The 11,060-nt window shown below is 40.1% G+C and overlaps 1 pseudogene; it reads left to right on the top strand.

The window, feature by feature from the left end:
- The first annotated feature begins 2,385 nt into the window (after positions 1 to 2,385).
- LOC122332370 overlaps positions 2,386 to 11,060 on the top strand; it is a 13,286-nt pseudogene continuing 4,611 nt past the window's right edge.

The following is an 11,060-nucleotide window of genomic DNA, read 5'->3' as shown; positions in this document are numbered from 1 at the left end:
GAGAGAGATGTCTCGTGGCCCAGAAATCACACGTAAACTCATCTAAACAGAACGGCTTCTCTGAAAGCCAGAGGACTCAAAGACATCAGGATTGATGAAGAGGTCAAAATCGCATAAACATCGCTCTGAGAGGTTCCAGTACAGCGATGAGAAAGGTTTGAACTCATGTCCGAGCCAGCTAAAAACTCTTTTATCGTTATTCTAGTTTGCATTTTTAATAATTTTAAGGCATAGACGCTTATTAAATATATATATTGTGTGTGTATATGTATATACAGTATATATATATGTGTGTGTGGTGTATCCACTGTGTGTGTATATATACCATATATGTATATGTATATGTATATGTATATATATATATATATATGTATATGTATATATATTTATAAAATGTATGTGAATACACAAACACATAGCATACTTAAAAAAATATTTCCATGTTTACATGTATATGCATGTATTAAATATAATAAGCATAACATATTTTTCTAAAATGTATATGCATGCATGCGTGTGTGTGTTTTTATGTACTTACACACACGTACAGTATATATTATGTACACAAAAAACTTTCCTTTTGAATGCAACTAAGTGCAATTCATCGTCATCTGGCAGCAGCACCGATTATTTTGTGTTTGTCATATATTACTATTGTTACACAAAATCAAAGTGTAAATAATTTAGTCAAGAAATGTTATCACGTGGTAGTCAGGTCAAAGCGTCATGGTGGGCCGATCGACTTGACCTCAGTTTGAGTGTTTAGAGTTTAAAGATGTTGTTGTGTCTCATAGAGCTGGATTTCCCTTCTTGGCTGACAAATTCAGAGAGAGCGTTCATACACAGCTCGCTCAGTCCCTGGAGTTACGTCTCAAAAAGCAGAGGGTGAGCTGGGTTTTTGTGCACAGCCGACAAACACAAGTCGGCTCTACTGAAAACAATAGTTGTTCAGTTTAATAACTCAGTAATAGTACTAATGTTACATGTAAATTATAATTGTAATGTGAAGAATCACAAAACTGTTGTCACAGGAAGGGCTCCAGCCGCTATCTTACAGTGAGGAAGAAGGACGGGACGGAGGCGTCGCTCCCATCATGACCTGTGACCTCTCTCCTAACTCCAGACACATGGTGCAGAGCCTGCTGCAGAGGTTCCCATCACCAATAAGAGCGCAACGAACTGCAGCCGCAGCCCGAGAGAGCCGTCTTCTCTTCCCCCCGACGCCAGCGGTGAGGCGTAGATCGGGCCACCACAGCCGCCACAATATAAAGTCTGCCATGAAATGAAGAAATTATGACTAAATTATAATAAATGTATATACTAAATATCTTGCCTTTTTGTAGAATGTAGGATGCTAATTGTACATCAGAATGTATTTTTAAATCAAAATAGTACTTAAAAAATAATAGAATAATAATAATACTTATATTTTTTAGGAGTGTAGCAGTTTTTAGTTGACATTTTAAACACCCAAAATAAAATTAATTTGAGTAAATATTCAAATTGAATTGTTTGCATTGTAAGATTGGTTGATTGGCACTATTTTATCATTTCTTGGTAATATCAAATTTAATATTAAGTCATAAATACAGAAAACATTTAAACAGTCAGTAGAATTTCTGAAAAATAAAACATTTGATAGGGCACTGTTATTGAAATAGCTTTTTTTATCATTAATTAAACCATTAATGCTTAAAATGTAAAATGAAAAAAAAGTTTAGTTTATCTTTAATAAATAGTTCTTAAATTGTGATTCGTTGTTTTAACATTTTAATAAATTATTAAATTAAGTTTCATAACTTTATATAATGTGCTTTTGGATTACTGAAAAATGAACAGGATTCAGAAAAATAAAAATGGACAAAAAATAAACTGAAATTAAAAGGCATTGTTATTAGACCACTAAACACGAACAAGAAATCGGGTGCTTATTTTTAAGCACGCTCTCCATTTGTACGTTAAAAATAGAAATGTTAATTTCTGTTTTGTTGATAAGTTGTTTGGTGGATTCCTCCAGACAGTAAAAGCAGGACCAGCGGGCGTCTGAGTCACGCAGGATTCCTCAGGTTCCTCAGAAACGAACCCGTGCCTGAGCTGGACTGTTCCGCGGCGCTGCCCGCCTACTGAACGCCAGGGAGAGATCATGCATACACACCATCAGGGAGAACCAGGTGGTGCTGGTTCTGGGTGAGACTGCTCAGGAAAAACCACACAGGTTTGTATATTACATCCTACATTTCACAAAGCCGACGCGTGCGTTTATTCCAAACGCTGATATCCTCTCTCAGATCCCTCAGTTCCTGCTGGACGACTGCTGTCGGAGCGGGCTGCCCTGCCGGATCTTCTGCACTCAGCCCAGGAGGCTGGCCACCATCGCTGTGGCGGATGCGCGTGGCGGCGGAGCGCGGGGGAGAAGATCGGAGCAGACCGTCGGCTATCAGATCCGCCTGAGAGCAGGTGCGAAGTTAATGTAATGATAACGAGAGTGTTCCAAACCGACTGCAGTCGTGGCTGATGAATTGTGGGTAATGGCTGCGTCCTCAGAGTGTCTCCTAAAACCCTGCTGACGTTCTGCACGCAGCGGAGTTCTCCCGCGGACGCTGATGTCGGCGGCGGCCTGTCCACCGCCATGCGCGTGATCGCGGGTGAGCGCCGCACGAGACTCTTCTCCGTGTGCTTTCTGGCCCGCGTCTTAATCCGTCTCCTCCCGGCAGGGCCGAGGTGCGCGGCGAGACGGCCTGACCGACTTCCCTGCTCACGAAGATGAAGGCTGGAGCTGGTCCAGAAGACGCCGTCGCTGAAGCTCATCCTGTCCAGCGCTGCTCTGGACGCCAACCTGTTCGGGCCAGATACTTCGAGCCTGTCCTGTTATCTACAGTGAGAGATCTTTATGACGGAGAAACGCTTTATAATGACGTTTCCAGTTGCATAGATATTAACTCCTCACTTTTATGAGATCTTTTATGAGTTCAATAGGTCACCTGGGAGATTTGCTTAGATCTTTTTTGGTTTCTTCAAGACTTCGGTTTAAAATTCAGTTAAGAAAAGGTAGATAGGTCAGTACTACTTTATACATTTCATGCATTATTTTCTTTACTCTTGCTTCAGAAACTTGGGTTAAAAGCGTTGGTAATGTTCTCTATGTATTTGAGGCGTGAGAAGTAGGAATGGTGAAGAGCAAACATTTTGCTTTTTTAGGTCAACATCAGCCAATTTTGTCTTAAATGGCGCCGTCTTTTTGTAAGATGGGATTTTTACCAAATAGATTCAATCTCGATTATCTTGAAGTTATCCTAAATCACATTTCATTATATTTTCTACGAATTGCATTACTATCTTCAGGAATTGAGTTGGACTGTATGGAAGGATGACACTGATACACATCGATGTAAATGTGATGTTTGGAGTGTTGAACGATGACGTTGAATTTCCGTTTGAAGTCAAGGTTGTCCGTATGAGGTCAAGCAGCTCTTTCTGGAGGATATCCTGCGGACCACCGGCTACACCAACAAAGACATGACCAAATACAAGAAGAGGCGCAGAAAGGTGGCGCTGAAGAATAAAACACACTCCTGGTCAAGTGTGATGATAATTAAGATTTTTGTTATTTGTCTAAAAGAAGTGTTAAAGTATGAATTTTCAGCATCATTCAGTGTCACATGATCTTTAGAAATCGTAATAATATACAGATTTACTGCTCAACAAATATTTCTGATTATTGTCAATGTTAAAAACAGTTATGCTGCATGATATTTTTGTGTAAACCCTTGATGCATTTAGTTTTTTTCGGGGTTCACAGATGAATAGAAGTTGCATTTATTTGTAATAGAAATGGCTGTGACATTATCAGTGTCTTTACTGTCACTTTTAATGTATCATGTGTGAATAAAATTGCTAAAGTCTTTATTGAAATCTTTTGAATGGAAGGTAGCGTGATCACAGTTTCCAGAAAATATGAATCAACAGGCAAATCAGTATATTAGTATGATTTCCGAAGGATGTAATGATGCTGAAAATTCAACTATTAACAGACTCACAGAGAAAACTACCATGGTGTTTTAGTGATACGTTTAAATCACGAATGTAAAGTGGGAATATTACAAAAAAGTCTAAATGTTTTGGGAATTTATACGGATATAAATTCTATAAATATATATTTATTCGGAAATAAACATAATAATATAATAATAATAATATGCTCTCGAAATATTACATAATTTTGACTTAATTGTCAAAATATTTTGACTTTATTTTTGAAATATAATAATATAAACTATATATATATATATATATATATATATATATATATATATATAGCATTAAAACTCGGTCATAGAAAACAGATACTTTACATTTAATATATATTATATAATATATAAAAGAATATTTAGCAGCTTTTACTGTAATTCTGATCAAACAGAGCAGCTACATGTCCGTCAGGTGACACGGTTAGAATAAAGAAGTCTGCTTCTGTGTGTTCAGAGGAGAGACAGCAGACGTCTCTGACGGAGTGGTGTGACGCCCGTCTAGACGTCTCACAGCCGGACGCTCCGAGGGAAAAGACACACTCTTGTGTCCTGCAGGAGAACGATCTTCTGGATGACGGCGTATGGCGACAGCGTCTTCAGTCAGATGGTACTGTCTTTGCGTGTTCTTGTGACCTCGGGGGTGTTTGCTGAATTCTGGTCTGGTTTTAAAGCGTTTCTGTTGTCTGTGCGCAGAGCGAGAAGGACGTGGCCACGCTGGAGCCCTGGCTGCTCAGAGAAATGGACGCCTGCATCTCCAACATCTTCTTGAACCAAGGCGCCCGGCGCCGTGTGCAGCTCTTCAATCTGATCCTGAGCGAGAACATCAGCGGTAGGGCTGGAGGATGGGGCTGCCGCGGAAATCGTAGTGAAATCGCGATAAGACAAAAGCTTCCATAGACGTATGCATCTCGTCAGTGATCAGTAATAAATCTCCACTCGAACGCCAGAGAAAATCAGGAGAAATTCTTTCTAGTGGTTGCTGAATAAACAGATTTAAAAGGATCCGATTCGATTCAGTATGGGTTATTTTGGATATATACCAGGAGCAGTACATGCCAAACCTTCTCAAGGAATAAAAAGCTTTGAACTAATGCTGTAAAATGTACGTATGAGTAAGTTGGTACTATGTTATAATGTTGAAGGTTAAATTGGACGGATTTGTGCTTATTCCTTGGTCTGTGAATACTCCATTCTGATTTCCTGGCAGGTATGCAGTAAAACCTAATGAGGTGTAGTGTGCGTCTTCTCTCATGTTTTGTGGTCTTTCAGTGGATTTCAGACACAGCGAGACGAGCGCCACGCCGCTGATGGTGTCCTCCGGACGAGGTTTTCTCAGCCAGATGGAGCAGCTCCTCAGCATGGGCGCAAACGTCAACATCAAAGCCTCCAACGGCTGGTGAGGAGTCAGAAACACAAAACACACCACAGGCATGGGTTTAACAGCACACACGGATGTCAACCAGCAGACTTATTACTGTTAATTAAGGCTAAAGACATAAAAAACTCACTCTTAATGAAAATAAACAAGCACAGAGTCATGTGGCGTTATATGGACAAAAGTATTGGCACCCCTTCTAATGAACAGGTTTTACTACTTCAGTAATTTCCATGAGTACTAATCTAAGCATGTAATGATATTCTAGGGATTTGTGTGCTTCTAATATTATAGCAAGAGTTGCTATAATGATGATGCATCTGTGTATAAGAAACGATTGATGGAGTCCGAGCGGAAGAACTAGACGGGTCTTTGACTTTGGTGAAAACCATCACCAAACACCAGTGACTTGTACATATGTGTGCAGTTCTTTTAGACACTTCCAAAACTGTTGAAACAGAGATGTTTCCATTTTTGTTGCCACAGCTCAGAAGTGCATTTTTCACATGCTAAAATAACTAAAACTAAACAAGCTGAAACTATCGAATCAAATTGCTATAAATATTTAAACATTAAGGAAAAACTGTGAATGATGGTTAACTGTAAAAATGATGGTTAAATAATGTTTAATTAAAACTAAACGTAATATTAAAACAGCTCAGTCTACCATGCATTGTTTAGGTGTTCGTACCATAAAATGTTAAATTTTTCCTTCAGATCCACTTGTAAGATATAATATTATTTCAGTTAATTTGGTACTTTGTGAAACGAGTTAGAGTGAGTAGCCGTTTATAATATAGTTTTGAACTGCTCCGTCCTTAAGTAACTCAATCAGTAATGAAGTGTGCCGCTTGAACTGTTCAGAAGTGAATAAATGTAAATGTAATGTTTGTTTCAGGACTGCTCTTGACTGGGCCAAACACTTCAATCAAACTGAGGCTGTAGATCTGCTGGAGTCTCACATGTGAGCATTTCACACATTCTCTATTTACTGAGCATGCAAGAGAGTGTGTGTAAGGTGTGTGTGTGTGTGTGTGTGTGTGTGTGTGTGCAGATGGTGTGTTGAAGCGGGTCACCTGGACGAGGCGTCTCTGGTCCAGACGGCCGCGTCGGAGCTGAATCCTGAGGACCAGGAGCTGCTCAAAGCGTACCATCACAGCTTCGACGATGAGAAAGTGGACCTGGATCTCATCCTTCATCTGCTCTCCAGCATCTTCCAGAGCTCTGACGAGGGTGAGACCTGCGCTCCACTTCATGTCTGCGGCGGCCATCTTGTTTTGAAGTCTTGGAGTTCCTGCCAAGCTGTTAAAGGAGTGAATCTCACTAAACGTTTTATTAATAAGATTTTTATCCCCCATTTTAAACACATTTCCTGATCAGTTCTTATTGCTGTAATACAAAGTATATTTCTCTCATTGCTGTGACACTTTAAATGTATTTTACATGCATTGCTTACAAAAGTATTATTTTCAGTAACTGCAATTTTTTTAGATCATTCTCATTGTTTTAAATTGATACTAATTCTTTAAGTAAGTCTTTTGTTTCCAGGTTTGACCTGAATATTTTCTTGTGCTTTCAACAGTTTGACTTTTATTCTTATAACGTACTTAAATGAATGACGGAACATTTTTAAGCGTTTATTAATCCGGTTGATATTTTTTTAATTCTCAGGCGCAGTGTTGATATTCTTGCCTGGCTACGATGAGATTGTCTCTCTGAGAGATCGCATCCTCTTTGATGATAAAGGTTTACAGATCACCAGCAAAGGTCTGTCTAAAGACTCGAATCATTGCATGTTAATGTCTGTGTTTACTTTCAGAGGCTGAAGGATTGTTTCATTTCTTCAGAATAGCTCGCAGTCAAATGCATACGTCAATGCAGTCAGATACCTTTATTAAAAAATAGCTTTAATAGTGGTGTTTGTTGGTTCTTGATGAACTAACTGCCCGTCAGCAGGTTCCAGGTGTTCATACTGCACTCCAGCATGCAGACGTCAGACCAGAAGAAGGTCTTGAAGAACATGCCTAAAGGTGTTCGCAAAATAGTGCGTATCTGTTTCTCTTATTTCTATAAACTTCACAGAGACTCCTTTAAATGTGAACAAACCGGACGATCTCGTCTCTTTCACCAGATTCTCTCGACCAACATCGCAGAGACCAGTATCACGGTCAACGACGTCGTTTTTGTCATCGACTCCGGCAAAGTTAAAGAGGTGGGTCTGCTGGAAAAGAAGTAGTTCAGTGAGAAATTAAAACATGCCGCTAATTTCCTCTGGCCATGAGTTTGATTTATTTTTTCTCAGCAATGGATGCGAATGGGTGCCGTCAGAATGAGAGTCTGATCCACATCTGGAGAAGACAGAAGATCTAATCCAGCATTTAGAAACCACAGAGTCATAATCCGTAATAACTCGTCCTTCAGTGAAAAAGTGTTCTGGTCTGAATCAGTGCCTGGTCTGTGCAGATTTCTCTCCTGTTTACAAACCAAAACAGCTCTAAATATGTGTCTGGATTTTGATGCAAGATTTTTCACTGGAGGAGTGCTGTGGATTATTGGGATGCTTTTATCGGCTCTTTCGACTCTCATTCTGTGGCACCCATTCACTGCAGAGCATTCATTTCTTTAAAATGACAATTAAAAAAATAATAATATATAATTATAGTGTGTGTATGTATGTGTATATATATATATATATATTTATTTATTATTATTATTTTTATTTATTTATTTATTTTTATCCAGTTTTAATTTTGTAGAAGTTTAGAATGAAGCCGTTCTTGTGTTCAACAGAAAGCCTACGACGCTCTGAATAACGTGACCATGCTGAAGATGGTGTGGATCTCGAAGGCCAGCTCTCTGCAGAGGAAGGGCAGGTGAGTCCGCGTCCGTCCGCGCGTCAGACGAGATGAGCGTGTGACTGTAGAGCTGATGAGACTCTGTTTGATGTGTCGTTTAGAGCGGGCCGCTGCAGACCGGGCATCTGTTTCCATCTCTTCAGCCGTCTGAGGTTCAACAACATGCTGGAGCACCAGGTTCCTCAGCTGCTGCGCATGCCGCTCACACACACACACACACACACACACACACACACACACACACACACACACATACATTTATTTCCATGACTCTATACACTACTGATTCACAGCTTTACTTTCATTAAAAAAGGGAAACGGCATGCTTTTTTTTGTATTCGTAGTAAGATGGCAGTGATGCACAAAGGAAATGGGGTATATAAAACTAATTAAGATCTCCAAAGTACAAAACTGATTTTTGTGTGCAGATAACTGTACTGTATACTAAATATAAACCTGAACATAATGAAGAGTTTTGGAAATTTGAATTTTGAAATGGAAACTGTGTAGAAACCCTGTGCATCAGTCATAGATGACAAGTCTGTGTGTGTCTCTGTGTGTGTGTGTCTGTGTGTGTGTGTCTGTGTGTGTGTGTCTGTGTGTGTGTGTGTGTGTGTGTGTGTGTGTGTGTGTGTGTGTGTGTGTGTGTGTGTGTGTGTTTCAGGAGCTGTGTCTGCACACTAAACTCCTGGCTCCGGTCACCTGTCCGATCGCTGAGTTCCTGTCTAAAGCTCCTGAGCCTCCTCACCTGAACACGGTCAAACACGCCGTACAGATGCTGAAGGTCAGACAAATCATCTGTTTATCATCAGATTGATGTTTAAATTGGACTGAAAATCAACTGAAAGAAGTGGTGTAGATCTAAGTCACCCTTTTAATCAGATGATTTTTATGCATGTAAAGAGCTGCTTTATCAACTGGATTCAAAAGCATCACATACAGTGTTGTATACGATTATGTGCAAAAGTTTGCACGCCCACCGATCATTAGGCTTATTTATATTTTTGTGTAATCTGGAGGTGCAAAAAATTCTTTATATAATTTTTTTCCCCCCAAAAAATAAAACGACCCTTACGATGTGTTGTTGGCTATTGCTACAAATATACCTGATGATCTTTCTGAGCTCCAGGGACACCATGTAGTCTAATATGTTGAGAATATGGAAATGAAATAAGATCAATTTTATTGAAACTGAGCAAAAATATGCATTCGCTGAAGATGCTGATATTAACACGATGAGATATTTATAATACGGTGCAGCTGATGCTGATCTAAACGTCAGTGATCGCTTTATCTCCAGTGATATGTCTCGGTAAGACATGATCCAAATATATAATGTAATGCAATCTAATGCTGACTGAGGGACGAGATATAAATATGAAGTAGGCTCGTGAAGGTCTGATCTGATCCTGTAACTCTTCCTCGCAGACCATCGATGCGATGGACCCCTGGGAGAACCTGACGGAGCTGGGCTATCACCTCGCCGACCTGCCCGTGGAGCCACACTTAGGGAAGATGGTTCTGTGCGCCGTGGTGCTGAAGTGTCTGGACCCCATCCTCACCATCGCCTGCACCCTCGCCCACAGAGACCCCTTCGTTCTTCCCGCTCAAGCCGCTCAGAAGCGCGCCGCCATGCTGTGCAGGAAACGCTTCACCGCCAACACCTTCAGCGACCACATGGCTCTGCTCCGCGCCTTTCAGGTCAGACCCGGCCCGGATTGCTCTTAAAACAAACAGAAATATAACTCTCTCATCAAACGATGTCCGTGGTTCACACAGACTCGACATACCGTCACGTTTAATGGCGTAAAACACACCGGTTACACACAACTGTTACATTACTTAAAAAAGACTACATGTAGCGTGGATTAAAATTCATATACAGAATAAATCTTTTTTAAGATGAACTTAAAAGCGTAAAACTTAACGCGTATTCATTATTCATTTATTCATTTGTTAATTATGAAGGAAATATATGATGGCAGTATCACATCAGTAAGAGATGTTCTTCCCTGAAATGTAATATTAACTAACAAGAGTTTAATAAACAAGGAGGTTTTATTGTTAGACACAACATTATCTGTTTCGATTCATAAAGAGTCGCTTTTTGAATGAATCCAGCTTTTAAAGTCAGTGATTCAGTGACTCAACGAATCGGATAAATCTACTGCCGCTTTTCATTTCATATTCAGAGTATCATTTATTTATTCATTAAATAATTGAATATATTTACTTTAAAAGAAACTTTATCTGTGCAATGTAGAATCAAGACGTTTCTTTCTAAAGCTACTGTAATGTCTCTTCTGTGTTTATTTTCATTTAACATTTTTGGCACGTCATCTAATTAATTAGATTAAAAAATCAGGTGTGTGTGTCTGCGTGTGTGTGTGTGTGTGTGTCTGGTGTGTGTGTGTGTGTCTGCGTGTGTGTGTCTGCGTGTGTGTGTCTGCGTGTGTGTGTCTGTGTGTGTGTGTGTCTGTGTGTGTGTGTGTCTGTGTGTGTGTGTGTGTGTGTGTCTGTGTGTGTGTGAGTGTGTGTGTGTGTGTGTGTGTGTCTGCGTGTGTGTGTGTCTGCGTGTGTGTGTGTGTACGTGTGTATGTGTCTGCGTGTGTGGTGTGTGCGTGTGTGTGTGTGTGTGTGTGTGTGTGTGTGTGTCTGGTGTGTGTGTGTGTGTGTGTGTGTGTCTGTGTGTGTGTGTGTGTGTGTGTGCGTGTGTGTGTGTGTGTGGTGTGCGTGTGTCTGTGTGTGTGTGTGTGTGTGTGTGTGTGTGTGTGTGTCTGTGTGTGTGTGTGTGTGTGTGTG

This window comes from Puntigrus tetrazona, unplaced genomic scaffold, assembly GCF_018831695.1.
Source record: "Puntigrus tetrazona isolate hp1 unplaced genomic scaffold, ASM1883169v1 S000000020, whole genome shotgun sequence".
NCBI classification, from domain to species: Eukaryota; Metazoa; Chordata; class Actinopteri; order Cypriniformes; family Cyprinidae; genus Puntigrus; species Puntigrus tetrazona.
The sequence above is the reverse complement of the archived record's forward strand: the minus strand, read 5'-3'. Positions and strand labels throughout refer to the sequence as shown.